We start from the raw sequence: 18,418 nt of genomic DNA, 5'->3' as shown, positions 1-18,418 counted from the left end.
AGTAGTTTAATGCATGTATTACTCAGTGAGAGAACTGAATCTAAATTAATTTGGCCAAATGATTTTTACAGCTTTCCTACTTTAGAGGCAACATGATATAGTAAAAAAAAGATCATGAACCTTAGAGTCTGTGTAATTTAGACTCTGTCACTATTGACTATCTAGTCTCAAATGACTAACTAAAACTCTCCTCCCTCGGTTTCCTTGCGTAGTTAGCAACTCCTGATCCACAGTCCAAATTGGAGCCACTTATTACTGTATAAATTGTTTTATTGGAGCACATCCTCACTCATTCATCTATGCGCTCTCTCGGACTGCTCAGGTCCTGCAATGACAGGGCTGAGTAGTTGCAATAGGACTCTGTTGCCTTTAAAGCCTAAAATATTTGCTATCTGATGCTTTACAGAAAAAGTTTGCTGAACTCTGCTCTTGAAGTTGCCAAATCCAAGGTGAATATGAATCTCCTTACAGAACTTGCCCTTCTGCTAGCTTGTTGTATTACTGATTACCTCTCTCTGTAACTTTCTTTACCTTCAGTTCTTTGATTTTACTTTCCCCAGTACACCTCCTATATTTTTAATACCCTTTCATTTTTTTCTTCTATTCCTTAAATTTTGGTAATCTCCAAAATTTTACCCTTTGGTCTCCTAGTTTTTAATTACACACTTTCTTACATAATCTCCTTCACCCCTCATGACTAGAAAAATCCCTGATAGGCCATCGTGTCCCATTCTTCTCTTATTATACTTAACTCAAAACATTACAAAAATGATTGCAGGGTGTTCAATTTTTTTTCCCATTTGGCTATGTTCCTAGTACAGAATGCTCAGTAAATATTTGTGGAACAAATAGAATAGGTTTCTATTTCCACTCTTATTCTCTCTGGAAATTAACCTGTAGATTAGACTCCTCCTTCCTGTTGTGAGTTCTCATGAGTGTCATGCACCATAAGACAAATAAAAATGTCCCCAAAGAGTTGATTCTCCAACACCCTGGAACAAGAGTATTGCTGATATTCTTTCTCAAGAGTTAATCCAGTAAACACCACAATTAAATAAACACATCATGCTAAAGTTAAAATGTTCTAAGAAAAAAAGAGAGATAAACAGAGAAATCGTCATGGGGATAGCATAACAGAACTAAATACTACCCGTTCTGGATAATAAAGAAGAAGAAACATTAACCAAAGCAACTTAGATCTCAGTTCCTATACTTAATAAAGGAAAATAACACAGCTCCTATAATAGTAATTGGCACCCCCTTGGGTAGAAACAGACTATCGGGTATGTAAGAAAAAAGTAGCTCAATTTTCACCCTCTTTAGGCCATTAAAGACATGACTATGGGTCTTTATACTTTCTCTCTGGAGAGTTCCCTACTGCTTTTAAGCATAACTAAAAACAAAAATATCTTCTTATGATACACAATATTATTTCCAGCTGAAAAACTTTCAAGAACAATTGCCAAATATATAACAGTTCCCTCAGCAATTGTGAAGAGCGAAAATCTTAACACCAGAGTCTGAAATGTGGTTCAAGACAGCAGCTGGTATTTGAAATAAAGCTGCCTTTCTTTCCCCTTTTCCTGAACAAATTCACAGAGTCCTACTCATGAGTGATATGGCTGCCTCAGAAACACCAGCCAACTTGAAATTATAACCTGTACTGCTGAGTTTGTTTGCAAATAAAATAAAAGCAAGGAGAAAAACAAAGATGTGATTATTAAAGACACTAGAATATGGGAAAGAGATTAAACCTTATTAGAATATCATCTCTAGGAATTAGCAGCAGTTCTATAATTAATAATATAACAGTTGACTGCACTATGCGCCATTACAGAAATTAAATTTTTATTTATGAACAAGAATAATGAGGTAACATAAAAAGACTGGGCTTGAGTTTTTCTGCTACTGAAGATTAATAATTGCCTAAGGTATATATTTGGAATTAAGATACACATTTGGTTGCAGAGAAAGATAATTCATGGGGTATGCAAACAGTCTTTAACTCTGAACTGCAGTCATGACATGAGCTGGATGCAATTTACATTTCTCCATCATTGGGCTCAGACTATTTCTGCTATTGCTTATTTCATTATATGTGCTACAGAAAAGCAGATGCACCCTTTTCAGAGAAAAAAATGCAAAAAGCTTACTGGTTGCTTTACATTTTTAAAAATATTTATTGGTTCTAGGGGGAGGTGGAGAAAGGGAAAGAGAGAGAAACATCAATGTAAGAGAAACATCGACAGGGATCAACCCACAGCCCAGGCATCTGACCTTAATGGGACTCAAATCCACAACTCTTCAGTCCATGGGTTGACACTTTAACCAACTGAACCACTCTGGCCAGGCTTATAGGTTGCTTTTTAAAAAGGAGCACTTGGTAAAATAAATATTTAGTACAGCGTTCTTATGACTGTTGATGAGAGAATTTAACGCCTATGAAAGATTTCATTTTCTTGGGGAAAAAGTGACAAAGGAGAATTAAAAAACATGCGTGGAATTTCTTATAGAAACTATTCTAAGACTCCTATCATGATAGTATGGTTTTATTTTCCAGAGGTTTCAAAATTTGTTCGATAGTGTTTGTATTCTCTATGTAAATTAGATATATTTATCCTACCGTTTGAACAGCTTAGTACACCAATGAATAAAAAGAAAACTTTATTAAAAAGTCTTTTATTTATAATTCCAGTGTTTATTTTATTTTTTAAAAAGGAAGTCGACTGATTACTAAAATAAAACGTTGAGATAGGAATTATAATATAACGTTCTTAATTTTTCATTTTAACTCACCAAATACCACTTGGTATAATCTCCTGTAGGTTTGGTTTTTAGTGGGTTTTTTGTTTTTGTGTTTTAGTTTGTTTTATTTTTCTGGTTTTTTTATTGTGTTTTTTCCATTACCATTCAACATCCTTATACTCTCTTTCACCTTGCAATCACCACACTGCTGTCCATGTTCATGAATCTATGTTCCTTTTTGCTTGATCCCTCCATCCCCTAGGATCTTCCCAACCAATAGCTGTCAATAGTTTGATTTAATTTGATACCTCAGTAAGGTAAAAAAGTAGAGAGGGAGCTGATATTTATTTGGTGCCACATACACAGCAAACATTTTCAATGTGTACATCATCATGTCCTCAAATATCTCCACGTGTTGGATGCTCTTCTCCCCCTTTTACAGATGATGAAAGTCAATCTAAAGGTCCGCTGAAATCCAGAGCATTACACTATTTCCATTTTATTATATGGTCCAATTAACCTTTAATGTTTAAAAAAAACACTAGTAATCATAAAAGAAGTTAAAAGGCAGATTCTAACCATTTCTACCTAGAGATAAGCTCACGAGCACACACACATATACATTACCCAGACTCCAGGTTACTGGAGAACACATGGCAAAGGTTCTGTTATAGTTGTGATTTAGCCTTTTGGAGACCTTGACTGAGGCAAAATGCTAATATGATACCAGCCAGCACTTCTCACTCTTACACCCTGACTGAAAAATGCTTTGTTCCAGGTGTTTTGCCAGGTTTTCAGGTGAATAATTGGTGGCTCTTTTTGTCCTCCCCTCTGAGGACACAGAATATTCTGTTTTTTCAACTTCGCGAAGTCCAAGGTCACCCACATTTGTCCAACATTTTCCTTCAAAAATCTGTTGACTGTATCCTGATTGGTATGGCTCAGTGTGTTGGGCTTTGTCTTGCAAAAAAACGGTCACAGATTTGATTCCCAGTTAGGGCTCATGCCCTTGTTGTGGGTTCAGTCCCCAGTTTTCCAGTTGAGAGCAAGCAAGAGGTTACCCATCATTGTATCTTTCATACATCGATGTTTCTCTCCCTCTCTTTCTCCCTGCCTTTCCCTCTCTCTAAAAATAAAAAATAAATAATATCTTTTTTAAAAAATCGGTTGACATGTTTAATCCTTTTTGTTTTTGTAGACTAGTTCTTCATTTAAAAAATTTCTTCTACTCTCATTTTTGTAAGATCTGAAAAGGAGACAGCAAAGTACATGTGTTGAAGCCATCATGTTTCACCCACCCGACTCTCCCTTCCACCTACTCACCTCTTAGCTCACGCTCCCTCAGAGTCACCAACAAATTCTATGCCACTCAATTTACTGTACGTACTTCTGTCTTCACTATACCTGTCTTCTCATTTAGTCCATAAGTATTATTTTATCCTTAATATGCTTCTCTTTGAGCTTTAGTAACACTATTGAATCCATGTTTTACTTTGAGATCTTTAGCTGCCCTTCCCACTCTCCCTGCTGGTTTTACAATGAAACAAAAGTCATTAGACATAATAATCAGAAAGTTCTTCAGATTACTGAAAAATTCAAGTGAGATTAGTTATGTCTTAAATAATGAAAGGCGCAAAAGTAAATAATACTTCAAGAGAAGACAGAGAAACTTTATCAACAAAACAGGCATATTTGGTAAATAAAATAGGGCATGATTACTTAGAATTATTCAATTGTTGACTGATTTTTTTTTTTTTTTGCTGATCATTGCTTCATGTATTTTAGCCCCTTATTGTGAAATACGTTCCCTATTAGTCCTTTCACTAAGTCTTTTAGTAACAATTTTTGTTCTTTGTTCATTTGAAAATGTCTTTCTTTCACGTTTACTCAAAAATGATAATTTAGCTAGAAATAAAATTATAAGTTGACAGCTATTTTTGTCAGCATTGTGAATATTTAGCCTACAGTTTTCTATTGTTACTTTTAAGAAACCTTATATCAGTTTTAATGTCTTCTTTTTTAAGTCATATGCCTTTGTTTTTCTTATAGTTTTAAGATATTTCTTTTGTCATTGGTGACCAAAAACATACATAAATGTTACAGTACATAAAAACTTTGAAAAATATCATGTCTTACATTGTATGTGGATCATTAATCACTGGATCATTTCCATTTGTTCATCATTCGGAAATGTGCCAGCTTCTAAGAAATGGATGAAAATTGTGTTTTGTATACAAATAAAGTGGCCATCAGCCACATGTGGTGACTGAGCATTTAAAAAATGATGAAGCTAAAAAAAATGATGAAGCTAAAGAACTGGATTTTTAATTTTATTTAATTTTAAATAAATTAAATTTCAAAACCTTATACTCAAAACAAACAAACAAATATACACATGTACACATTAATGGAGGTACATCAAAAGACCATGGTGCCCAGCTGAAAGAGATCCCAATGACCAAAGTTGCAACAATTTGATCAACAAAATAAAAAGCATTGTATTATAACCCAAAACTGAAAACTAATATTTATAAGTCTATACTGACATCAATAATTAATTGAATAAATAGAAGATAAGAAACAAATTTCTCTTGCAGAAGAACTCCAAATAATTTAAGTAGGTACTCCATCCTAAAAGAAGAACAGCATATCTTAAGTATGGGCTGGACTACTGTCTTCCTTCAAAAGAGTACAGCATAAAAGAGGGAAAAAATAATAACCTTACTGTGGAGAAACATGACAATGCTGTGATGAGGAAAACATTTTGCGTCTGTGCCCTTTCTCCCAAAAAATCCTATACTCCCAGTCTAATCATGAAAAAAACATCAGACAAATATGAGTTGAAGTCCATTCTACAAGACATCTGGTCAATAGTACTCAAAAGTACAAAGATTATCAAAAACAATGAAAGTCTGAGAAAATGTCACAGCCAAGAGGAGCCTAAGCAGACTAAATGTAATGTTGACCCTGAATAGGATTCTGGAGTGATGAAAGGATATTAGGTAAAAACAAAGGAAATCTGAATAAAATATGGGCTTTAGTTAATAATAATGTATCAATATTGGTTCCTTAATAATGAAAAATTTACCATATTACTATAAGATATTAATAATAAGAGAAACTGGGTGTGAAGCTTATAAGATTTTGCTATGCAACGACTCTGTAAATCTAAATCTATTCATAATTAAAAAGTTATTTAGAAAAAAAAGGTGTAAATGCTGAGGCTTGAACTCCACAGCAAAGAGCAATCTCCTTTGAGTGGGGGTTGTGTTGTGGGCTTAGTTATAAATATCCAAGTTGTTCCAAGAACACCAAAACATTTCAATAAAAATTTTAAAATGTATTTGTACTAATATGTAATATTAATAACATTGATGTAAATATAAATAATGTTAATGTCACTTAATTATGAACACCTGGACAAGTGAATCTTTTTGTAACTGTATATTTTATGAACTCTAAATACAGATGCAGTATTTCTAATGAAAATTTAAGGTCTTAGTTAATATTTGTAGTTAACACACTAGATTTGAAGACTTCGTATGAACAAAAGAAAGTAAAATACCTCATTAAGAATTGTTCTTCATGTTGAAATGATAATATTTTGGGGATTTTTGTGTCCAATAAAATTTATTAAAGTAACTTTCTTTACTTGTTTTATTAACTACTAGAAAATTTTAAATCACCTATTTAGCTTATATTTGTAATGTTGAGTGTTGGTCAAACCACTATGCTGTATGACCTAATGTGTAAACCTTAACTAGTTGTCTGCAGCTATTAGGACTTTCTATTCCCTTTGAGTGTGACTGATTAAAGATGTTAATGGCCCCTATAAAAAATCACAAATATAAATCCTTCCAGTGTAAAAATAATTACACCATTGCTTCAGTATGTTTACTTGTTGACTAAAAGTAGGACCAATCTTTAAGACAAATGGATTTCTTAGTAGTTAGGGTCTTGTTAACAAACTTAATATTAAATAACAATTTCCCCATAAGTCAATTATACATCAGGAAGACCATCACTGCTATAAATTATGCAACGGGGACAGAAAGAGGCTTCCAAAAAGCTTTAAAATATTTCATCAATAAATAAAAGTTTAATATTATTTGAATTTTAAACTGAGTGATATAGATTTGGGGGGATAACAAAATATTTCTAATGTTCTGATTACACACAACTGCTGATACTCAAATGTTTGACTTGAGAAATAGAAGAACAAAGTAAAGATCTATAGATCCTTTTATTTAAACTCATCATGTTTATCCCACAACTCTATTACTTGACTGACATCATTTGCATTTATTTTTATTTTAAAATTTTAAAAGAACACTAATGGTCTTTTTTGTAAGTTGCATCAACCTCTGCATGAATTTAGGACAATACATTCCTTTTGTTAAGGAAGAATTCACTACACATTGTTAGCTTATTACTTCATCAAGAAAACAAATGTAGAGCAAGGAAGAATGCAAAAAGCGCTCAATGTATGACCTAAGACACAGTGCTGACATGCAGAACAGGGATATGAAGTAAATAATCGTTTATAAAATTGAGCCACTTAGCATCTTTAAGCTTTGGTTTTTTTATAATTCACTGTTTTTCTATAAGCCTTTAAGAGGTTTTGAAAATTTGGGTATGGCCACATTATAATGCCAAGGATGGGGATTCATAAATCTTTTATATAATTTTTGCAGGCTAAGATTATGAGCAATTAAATGTTTATTACTGATCTGTGGGGTTTAGTGGAACATTTCTGTTAAACATATATAATTTGTTTCCTAATAGAGTCAAATCTAATTTTAAATGTTTGAATTACAAAATTTATTTTGGTTTTATTAGTTTTTGCTTTCACTGATTGCCTGCTATGTCTCCTCTCCGTGTGATGAATTTATTTTTTAAAGGAAGACCATGCACATTGGCAAAAGTCATGATCCAGTCTTTCTGAGATGTGTATTTCACTAGTTTTTTATAATATCTCAGTTATAACTATAAAGCAAGTTACAATTACCCATCTCCCAGTTTGCCCAACCATGTAAATGCTTGTTATCTTTGTTGATTACATAAAGCACACTTTTTATTATTTTGGCAACCAAAATACAGAAGCTATAAACTAGAGTCCAGAATGAACCATAAAATTTGTCTGTTAAATCAAGCCACATTTCTGGCCTGAGAATACATGTACTGTAATGTAGATTAGATATATTTTTCAAACCATTTTCTTTCCTTTAATAAAAAAATATGTAACTCTTATACTAAGGTCAACATTCAGGTGACAGAGATTACAGATCAGGCTTCATTCAAAGTAGACTTGGGATCAATTTGTTTCACAGGGACAGATAAATCTAGCAATGTGTGGGAAGCCTTAATGAAACGAAACTTTCTAATCTTTGATCGAGAAATCTCTACTGGCTCTATTCGGCAGTTGCCATGTAAAGAGAATAACAATAAGAACAGCAATAATCATGAAAATCTAACCCATGTGGATAGCAAAAGTAGGTAATTCAGGATGAAAAACATTTAACTTTGGCCCTAAATATTTGGTTTAAAATGTTAACTTGATCAGAGTAGCTGGAGAGCTTGCCAGCTGTTACTCAGCCACCGATACATTCAGTCATTAGTGTTGAATCATCATGTTCATTATTTCCATTGACAAAACAATGGAGAACTATTTGGAGGTTAAATTTTCCAATTTAGAAATTAATTCATATAATTTGGATAATTTCCAGTGTTCCCACTCTCTTTGATTTGTGTCGACCAAGGCTAAGTCACTCACAGTTGCTTAATGCTTGGTTGGCAGACAAATTAATTAAAAAGCCATGGTCATGGCCATGCCAATGCCTTAAATGTCACTCAGATTGTTCCAGGTCACTTTATTTAGAGGGAAAAAATCTACTGAGTACAGCCTTATGTGAATAAACCATGTAAACATTGAACTCATCTTTTGTTGATTGACATAATTAAATTAGCAGAGCATATTGGGAAAGGATATGAGCATTAGACAGTATGAGCCATAATATATTTTCTTTATAATTGGGCATTTGTTGTCATAACGTTTTTTAAAGTGTGGCTCTTTGTAACCAAACACCTGCCCTCCTTCAACCATTGAATATGTATTTCAATTTATTCCTGCTTTAGAAACAAGAGATTTGAATTAATTATGAACCCACAACCCAATAACAAGAAGGGTCTAGAAATGCAGTTAGATGCTTTCAATCCCACAAGATTACAAACACTTGAAAGCAATAGCTATAATCCACATAACTGGAATCCCAATTTTCCTACCCTGAGGATTTGCTCTGAAAAAAAGAGGTAATAATGTATATATTCTGTCTCCCTTATATTTCCATAATTGGTGAAAGAAATGAAGATAAAACTCCTGGTAAGTCTTTATATAAAGATGACCATTAATAAGAGTTCTTTGATTTGATGAAGCATTGTAACAATTAAACAATTCTTATATAAGTGGAATGACTTTTAGAACTACTCTGAAAAAAAAAAGAGAGGAGAAATGCTATGATCTTTGATCTAGGAATACCTTGGAATTTGAAGTTATAGTTAACAAAAAACTAATTATCTTCCTTAACTTGCAATTAAATGATAATGACATATTAATGTTACTGCTTCTCTAAGTGTGTGTGTGTGTGTGTGTGTGTGTGTGTGTGTGTGTGTGTTTTCTAAGACTGAATTACTGGAAAATTTTCAGCAGAAAGACAAGGCATATTGGCCCTCAAAAAATAACCCAACACTGATTAACCTTCAGTTTAAATGGCTTGAATGTAGACCTCCTCTAATATGGTTCCATTGTCAAGGAAGTAGTCCTTCTCTCTGAAATGTTAATCTTGTGGACTCTTGTTTTTGGATTGCCATGATATCAAGAAGCAATGAATTCTAAAAAGAAGTAAGTTTCTTTTGCCAATGGACAGGATTTTTCAAAATGAGTTTGGAGATTTGCCTTGGAAGGATGGAATAATGATCCTCTCGGAAAGAGAGTGTTGATGCTGATGGAAGCAAGCAAGACGCATGCAGGTGGCTGTACGCATGCACTCGGATGGACACGTTCTCCATGAGCTGTCAAAATAATTACGTGTTCATGTTTTTCATCCAGTTTCAACTTTTATCCTCCATATTGAAATCACTTCTGTTATTTCTAAACCTTCAATCAAGTGTGCCATGAAGTTGTGATCTTGTGTTAACGGAATTCTGGACAAGCAAGTGATGTGGCCATCAAAGGGAGTTCTGAAACAGGGGTCCTAGTAGCAGCATCTTCCCAAGTGAACCTAGTCTCAGAACCACAGGTAGTCATCAGCTGGAAGATGTCTGAGAACAGCCAGAAGACAACTTAGGACTGTGCTCAAGACACATGAACTCGTGGAATGAGGACCTGGAGGCATGTACAGTTATATACAGCCACCTCTCAGAAAGATAGAGTGATTATTAATTAGATATGAAGAGCAGTTGCCTAGAGGAAAAGGTAAATATTTGGTTTGGCTGCCCTGTAATCTCATTCTAGCTCATTGATTACGTTTTCTGGTGCTGATACCACTTTGTCTTATTATCTTCTTCTATACATTCTGGTTCTTAAATTTACCCGCTTTAAACACTCTCAGGTAAAGGAATTTAAAAAAATGATTATAGATCATTCCGCTGTTTCACTGCATTTCCTCTTCACTTCCTTAACACCCAGCATATGGAGACTGGGAAGTTTTCTGTGTGAAATTAAATTGTCCTCTGTTTAACTGCTTTTTTGGGTACATTTTTAGCAAAAGGCTACAATAATGAAATACCAATATTCACTTATGAATATCAATTAGATGCCTTAAATGAACCCAAGCAGCACAAAGTGACTTGTGTACAGAATGCACATTGCTTAATCTAACTCATAAATATGAGTGAATATTTAATCAATTAGGTTTATTTGTTTCATGAGCCATTTAAAAGTTTGTCTTGTGATATAAAATGAAGAATAAATAATAGTTCATAGATTAGGAATTTTCCAATAAAAACTCACTGGATGAGTTAGTTGCACAAAAAATGAATGTGGAATTAATGAAAAGCAATGGAGTGGTGAGCCATATTCTATTTCTAAAAGCAAGTCGTTTTCTTATATGATGAATTATAAGATGTAGAAAAGATAGTAGTGTTGCCTTTAATAAATATATTTGTATTTTGTCACTTCTGTCCAGTGCTTATATCGCACTCACCATTGCATTTTCTCATTAATGCACCGGACACATATCGTCGTCGTCGTCGGCAGCCGTCCGTCTCGAGAGACGATGGCGTAGCTTCCTGAGAGTCTATCTGCACCGCCGAGAATGGCTGTGCAGTCCGACTCGGGAGTGACAATCCCTGCCACACTTGTTACAGGTGAAGGCAGATGGCCGTTGTTGCTGCTGTTGACGCTGCTTCCGCCTCGATCTTTTCTGGACCGCCTGCTCGTTGCGCGCAGCCTCCGCGCGTGACGTACCTTGCCTGACCGCGAGCCTCCAGGCTAGGCGGTCGTCTGCTTGAACTTCCCATGTGTTGAGATTGATGGAGCATTGTGTCATGTCCTTTTTGCAGATGTCTTTGAACCGCAGTTTTGGGTGCCCTGTCATCCTCTTGCCTTCTGCTAGCTCGCCGTAGAGGAGGTCTTTGGGGATATGGCCTGCATCCATTCTTTTGACATGGCCGAGCCACCTGAGGCGTCTCTCGCTAAGAACTGCATGCAAACTGCTCATATTGGCTCACTTCAGCACTTCGGTGTTGGGGACCTTATCCTGCCAGGTGACATGCAGGACGCGTCACAGGCACCTCATGTGGAAGCTGTTGAGTTTCCTTTCGTGCCTTGCGTAGGTGGTCCACGTCTCGCTGCCATAGAGGAGAGTGCTGAGTACGCAGGCTTGGTAGATGCGCAGTCTGGTTTTCTCAGTGAGGCTGGAATTGTTCCACGCTCGCCGGTTCAGTCTGGCCATAACTGTGGCTGCCCTGGCGATTCTCCGGTTGACCTCCATGTCGACTGACAGAGAGCTCGAGATGGTGGACCTGAGGTAAGTGAAGTCGTTGACAACCTCCAGGGTGTATCCGTCGATGGTGATGCATGGGGGAGTCCCCGTGCCTTGAGCCATAACGTTCGTCTTCGTCAGGCTGATGGCTAGTCCGAACTCCTTGCATGCGTGGGAAAGGCAAGTGACTAGCTGCTGGAGTCCTTCTTCGGAGTGTGATGTCAAAGCTGCGTCGTCGGCGAAGAGCATCTCACGGATGAGCACCTCTTTGACTTTGTTCTTGGCTCGTAGACGGGCCAGGTTGTAGAGCTTGCCATCAGATCTGGTGTGAATGAAGACACCCTCGCTGCAGTCCTTAAAGGCGTATTGGAGGAGCATGGAGAAGAAACCGGACACATATAGTGCCAACAATATAAATAAAGTTTAAAAATGCAATGAATTTAAGTGTTCTATGAAACATTTATGTGACTGATCTAATTTGTCACTTGTGTAACCATTAAATGTAGCTTAATAGTATTGGAATAATTATAGCAAATGCAGCTTTCAATACATTTCTAGCCTTAATGAAAGTAACAGAATTCTTCAGTGGGACATGATGACAAGCCACATGGCAGAAAACAGCACAGGAAGCTTGAGGAGGAAGGGACGGAGCCAGAGTAGGAGCCAGAGGTGAGCAAGTATGACTGAGGGACTGAACCATAGACCTGTAAATGTTTGGAAGCTGAATCTGAGATATTTGCATTAAATCAAGGCTACAGAAAGAGTTAAACAGATCTCAGAGGAGTAGTGGGACCAAGCTCTGGCAGACACAAAACTCCACTGCCACCTGGAAGAGACACACTGCAATGTCAGCGCCCAAAATTATCCCAGATTAAATTTAATTTTAAAAATACATATTGTTTGTATGATGTGTTATATATGTGATATATATATATATAAATATGTGTGTATGTACATATACAGGGATGGGCAAAAGTAGGTTTATAGTGGTGGTTGCATTAAACGGAGTTTACAGTATACTTGTATTATTTACTTGTATTACAACTGTAAACCTATGTTTGCCCACCCCAGTATACAGAAGCACAAAACATACAAGAGTATAGGACACAGTAAGTAAACATCAGAAAAAAAAAGAGAAAAGAAAAGAAAAATGCAATGAATTTAAGCCCCAGTACCTAGGCCTTAGGTAATGGAAATATCAACAATGGACTAATGTAAACAGTAGCAGACTATAAAGTAACTACATATAAGATATTCAGTGTGAAGAAGGTGAAATTTAAAAACTGGATCAAATAAGAAAGAATTTGATTGGCCAGGCAGGTTAAAATAAACAAACTCACAAACACAAATGAAGGACTTATTGAACTGTAAATGTAGTTATTGAAATGTAAATCATAGTTATTGAGATTTAAAACACTGAGTGGACTAAAAAGCAGACACATCTGAAGATAAAAATGATGAATTGGAAATGGATTTAAAGAAATCAGACAAAACTGACACAGAAAAGATAAAGGAGCCCCCTCAATACAAGCAATCTGTGCACGAATTGTAATTCCACCTCACCAGAAGACCTGCTTCTCCTTCCCCCTCTATTTACCTAAATCTGATCCCAATCAGCTATGACACTTTGGTTCAAGAGGGAAACTACCTAAGTCAAACCAGATATATCTGGCAAAGAAACACACTTAAGATATCTGCATGCATGGTCAGAGCAGACTCACCTGTCAAGGAGACACACCTAAGATATCTGCACATGTGATCAGAATAGCCATGTCTGCAGAGTGGGACCACTAATAGATAGACTCCTGGGGAAATTTCACATTTGCTATCAGGGGTGCCAAGCAGAACAGCCACGTACCACCCATAGGTTCTTGGACGAATTCCAAACTTGGCATCAGGAGTGCCAAGACATTTGTCAAAAAGACTCAGAAGGGTGAAGTATACCACTTTCCAGGTATAACTGAGGCAGGCTCCAGACCACTACTGAGACAGCCAAGCTCCACACACCAGAGTGCTGTTCCATGCCATGCTGATCTACCTTGATATTGGCCACGAGAGGCTCTGCCCTGCTGGACTGAGGACTTCGCCTGCCCTGCTGCCCACCTGACTCCGGCGATCCTTCCTTGAAGGACGCTGACAACTCCCTTGTCCACTGCACTGTCTCTGAGACATGCAGACTGAGACTCTGGGACTTGGGTTCATTATCTCCCATTGACTGCTGTGTGTGTGAGTTACAATTCTCTTAGATTGTTAGAGTATGAGTAGGATGCTAATGTATGTTGATGTTCTACTTTGAGTGAACCTGCATTTAATAAAAGCTGAGTGAAGAGCATAGTTACTGTGTGTTCGTCGGCAGCCGTCCGTCTCGAGAGACGATGGTGTAGCTTCTTAAGAGTCTATCTGCACCGCCGAGAATGGCTGTGCAGTCCGACTCGGGAGTGACACGGTATCTGTCTCCTCCAGTGTTGAATCGACATCTTGTGATGACGCTGGAGTGTCCTCTCCAGTGAAGCTGAAGCTACAGAGCCTGGGCAGGGTGATATGGAGGGTCTGCAGTTGCCCATGTGTGTTACTCTTGTCTATTTCCTGATGCCAGGCTGCTCAGCAGGCAGCTAGCCGAGCAGTTGCCTGGCTGCCATATAAGAAAAACTATATCACAAACCCATGCTCGTGACATACCTGGACTCTACCTCCTGCAATTTCTTAGCCCTTTAGAGCCCTTGTCCTCCTTCTGGCTCATTTAGCTTTTCCCCTAGTCACCATTTCTCCCGGCCCCTGACCCCAGCCCATCATACTTTAGTATTTCACTTACCCTTAATTTAAGTAATGCATACATGAATCTTGGCTCAAAATAAGCACCCAATAACTGCCTGTTGAAATGAGTGACTGAGTCGCTGTTCCAAGTTCCAAATGTACAAGCTGAAGGTCAGGAACAAATATTGTGTGTATTTTCTCTTCACCTAGCACAGTACTAAGTATATAAGAAGTGCTGCTATGTGTTATTAGACTAAATAAATATATGAGTTCTGCTTGTGTGGATGAGTAAATGTGCCTGTTTGCATGAGACAGAGTACATGAAAGACAAAAAACAAAGACAGATAAGACCAGAAAAGTTATTTGTTTACCCCTGGAGAAGTTAATACAACTTTCAAAGAGAAGCTTTCTCCTAGATGAAGATTAAATGTTAGCATACTATGATTCAACTTTTTGTTTTCTTTTCTAAGATACTTAGATGAAAATGCTAGTATTTTGGTTATAAACGTTGAGATTTATATTGAGCTTTTGAAGATTGGTAGTCTTGTGTCTAATCTATCTCCTATTCCCCTGTCTCTTTCTGAGATATGTATTTCAGAATAACATCTCCCATAAATTTAGAGTTTTGATCTTGTTTTTACTGCCTGAAAATTAAACCTCTTATGTAACTGAGAAGTGTATTCAAATATCTTTTATTTTCTATATCATGACTTAGATATTTCTATAGGAGAAAGTTATCCTCAGACGAGGCAGTGAAACTCAAAGGAGACTAAAGAGACAGGCCATGTCACAAATGATCGCTCAGGGTGACATTGTCTCTGCAAGTTTGAAGAGGTGAGTCACGGTACCTCAACACTGTCCACCAAAGCAGTGGCAGTGATGACTATCCTTCACCAAGCTAGCACACGAGCCCCCTGTATGTGCCCACTGTACCACCTGTCAGTAGGCAGCTCACCTCACTGGGCAGCCGCGACCCAGGTCAACGTTAGGTGACCCTGCTGGGGCTTTCCTTCCTCACTTTCCTCTTTGTATCAATACTGCACTCAAGAACAGCCCAGCCCAGACTGTTCCTTATAGACCTGACCTCACTCAGAGACTTCAGAACTACACACGTCACCTCGGGAATAATAGTGCCCTGTGATGGAGTTGAGAGGAAAAGAGTTGAGAACAAATGAGAATGTGACAAGCTGCGAGAATTTTCCTTAGTTGTCCTTTGCCAACATTGACATGTCTCTAAACCTTGTGCCCCCTCAATGTGCGGCACAGAGCAGGCACTCAAGTGTTTTTGTTGAATGAATGAATGCATTCATGAAGTGGAATTTGGAATAAGAATAAGATGTACATGCCAATAGTCTGTAGCCAGTATTTGGTAGGAAAAGGGTTGATTAATGTTAGCAACCACCATTCATCCAGCCCTGTTGGGTGGTGGTGAATGACATTTATTGATTACTTTGCTAAACAAGAAGAAAACACAAGTATTTTCTATTTTGGTATAAACTTCATATGACTTTCTGGCTGGTTAGTCAAATGCCCTGCATCTCTTTTCTTAAATCTTCTTGAACACATTGCATTTTTCACATTTAATAGTGTCAAGACTTTTCACAGTAGGGTTTACATTTGATTTTAGCACACAATAGACAATTCCTAAGGCAACCTATAATTCCAATCCATTAGGCTAATGAATTGCAGCTGCTGTGAGCAGTGGGCATGTCATCTTTTGATAATAAAGTCTAGCAAGACATGAAATATAAAAGTAAATAAACTGAAAAAAAAGACTACATCTGGCAGATACAGATATTTTTCCTTATAAAAGCCTAGTAAACAGGCAGAATTAACAGAACTCTCAGACATATATACATGGAAATAATTACATTATAAAATATTGAAAAAGTTTCAAGTGTTGGATTTTTTGTTCAGGAAGCCTTGGTTAATCAATATACTTATTTCTTTTCTTTCATTTCTACTTTTAAAAACTCATTATTATTACATGCCTTTGCTTATTTATTACACCATTTATCATTATAGATTTTTTCAAGTGGGTATTAATAGACCACATTCTTGAGGCTTTCTTCATGTAAAACACTGCTTATGGGGAAAGCGTACCTTCCATGAAAGAAAGGAGAGTCTCTGAAGGGAGTTGATATTTTTAATTTCTCTGAGTCATATCTCTGAATTTCAGAAAAACAAGTGTGTTATCTTAAGTCAATTTCATTGAGTTAAAAAAGGAAATTTTATGTTCTCATAACACACCTGGCTTCTCTGCTCAGAACATTGAAATTCTACCCCTTAGGAGAAGACCAAGGTGCGGGGAGGGCAGGGGGCCATGGAACACAAAATCCATCAAGTCTGACCTAATAATAAACTGTTCCACTAGTAATTAACAATCTTCGTTCACAGCATTTGCATTAGAACCTGAGTTCCTCCCCCAAAAAAAAAGTTTTTCTGTTTCTTTAGAAACAGTGCTGCCAACATATATTGCATGTCAATAATATCTGGACCTCTCTTCTTGGTTAACAAATGAGAAATACTGTTTTTGATGTTCATTCTGAAAAATGGCACTCTAAAAGTAATTTTTGTTATGCCTCATCAATGTTCACAGACACTTTGCTTTGTTTATGAAAACAGAGTAGTTTGTAAAAGAATAGAAGGGGAGGGCAGAAAAGGAGAAGAGGGGATGAGAAGAGGAGAGGGGTGTATTCATCCCAACCTGAAGCAGTGAGGGAAAATGGAAGAATGGAGCATAAATAAAGCCTTGGAGGTGAGTGTGTCTTTGTTTAAAGGATGAAGGGATGTCTTCATTTCTGAGGTCCATGTGAGTAAGTGTGCCTACACAGTGCAAGTGTTTAGATGTTGACACACTGTGATTCTATATCCCTGCCTCCCACCAGTTTAGGAATGTAGAGTTTGGCGAGAAGTTTCCTTCAAACAAGGCTCATGAAGGGAAAATGTTGGGTGTGTTCCAAAGAAGATAACAGTACTCCCTCCCCATCCCCACCACAGGTGGGCAGTGCTGAGGCGGGGAGTGTGAACCCCAGAAACCAGCCTTCCTGACATATAGATACTGCTCAGCACTGATGGACCAGCTTCCATCCTCTCCGAGTGGCCAGCATGTTTGTTGGGCCCCTGCTAGTTCCAGGAGAGGGAACATAAATAAGTGCCTTTGGGGAACAGCAGAGCTAGGAGGCTGCCAGTAGCAGGGCTGGCCAGGCGACAGTGATGAATGAAGTGAGCTCATCCTTGGAGTACAGTTTCTAGGCAGGGGATACAGTGAGGAGAGACATGTTTCTACTTTGTTCTGCACTGTGGTTACCTACCAGAGAGGAAAGTCCCCACGGGACATGGCAGAAAAGAATCACAAAGCACCTCCAACTTCTGAGGGGAAATGGCCGGAAGACATGGGTGAAAACTGGGGATACTCTGAGAGGACAGGATTTAAGGCTAGAGTTTGACTTCATCTATGCCTGGCCTTCCTCACTCTGAAGTTCAAGTGCAGGCACCCCAGCAGGTGCAAGGTCACCAGGAGGTCACCAGGATAAATGACTGATGATGAAACTGCTCAAGTACCACCCAAATCTAGGAACATCATGTGCGCGGGCCAGTGGAGAAGGTACATTGTTCAACCCAGACTGCATCATGTGACCTCCCCACGGCTCCTAACCAGGGCTCTGCTGGCAGCACAGCTTATTTCTGGGGGCTCCTGAGAGAATATGAAGTAGTGTACATCAGAGCACAGAGCTCTCAATGAGCCACTCTAAAGCCATCAGGCCATCAAAACTAATAACACTGCTAGAAGGTGGACTGGGATTTTCACTCCTTTATCCAAGTGTTTTGACAAGCTAGAGACATATGTATTGTCAATCATCCATCTTTCTCCCTAATATTGCAAATAAGTGGTCATTTTTATTCAATGGGCTTCCCAGGTAAACTAATTCCCACAT

This window comes from Furipterus horrens, unplaced genomic scaffold, assembly GCF_987537825.1.
Source record: "Furipterus horrens unplaced genomic scaffold, mFurHor1.1.pri manual_scaffold_1, whole genome shotgun sequence".
In the NCBI taxonomy this organism is placed as follows: Eukaryota; Metazoa; Chordata; class Mammalia; order Chiroptera; family Furipteridae; genus Furipterus; species Furipterus horrens.
Note: the sequence above shows the minus strand (reverse complement) of the source record.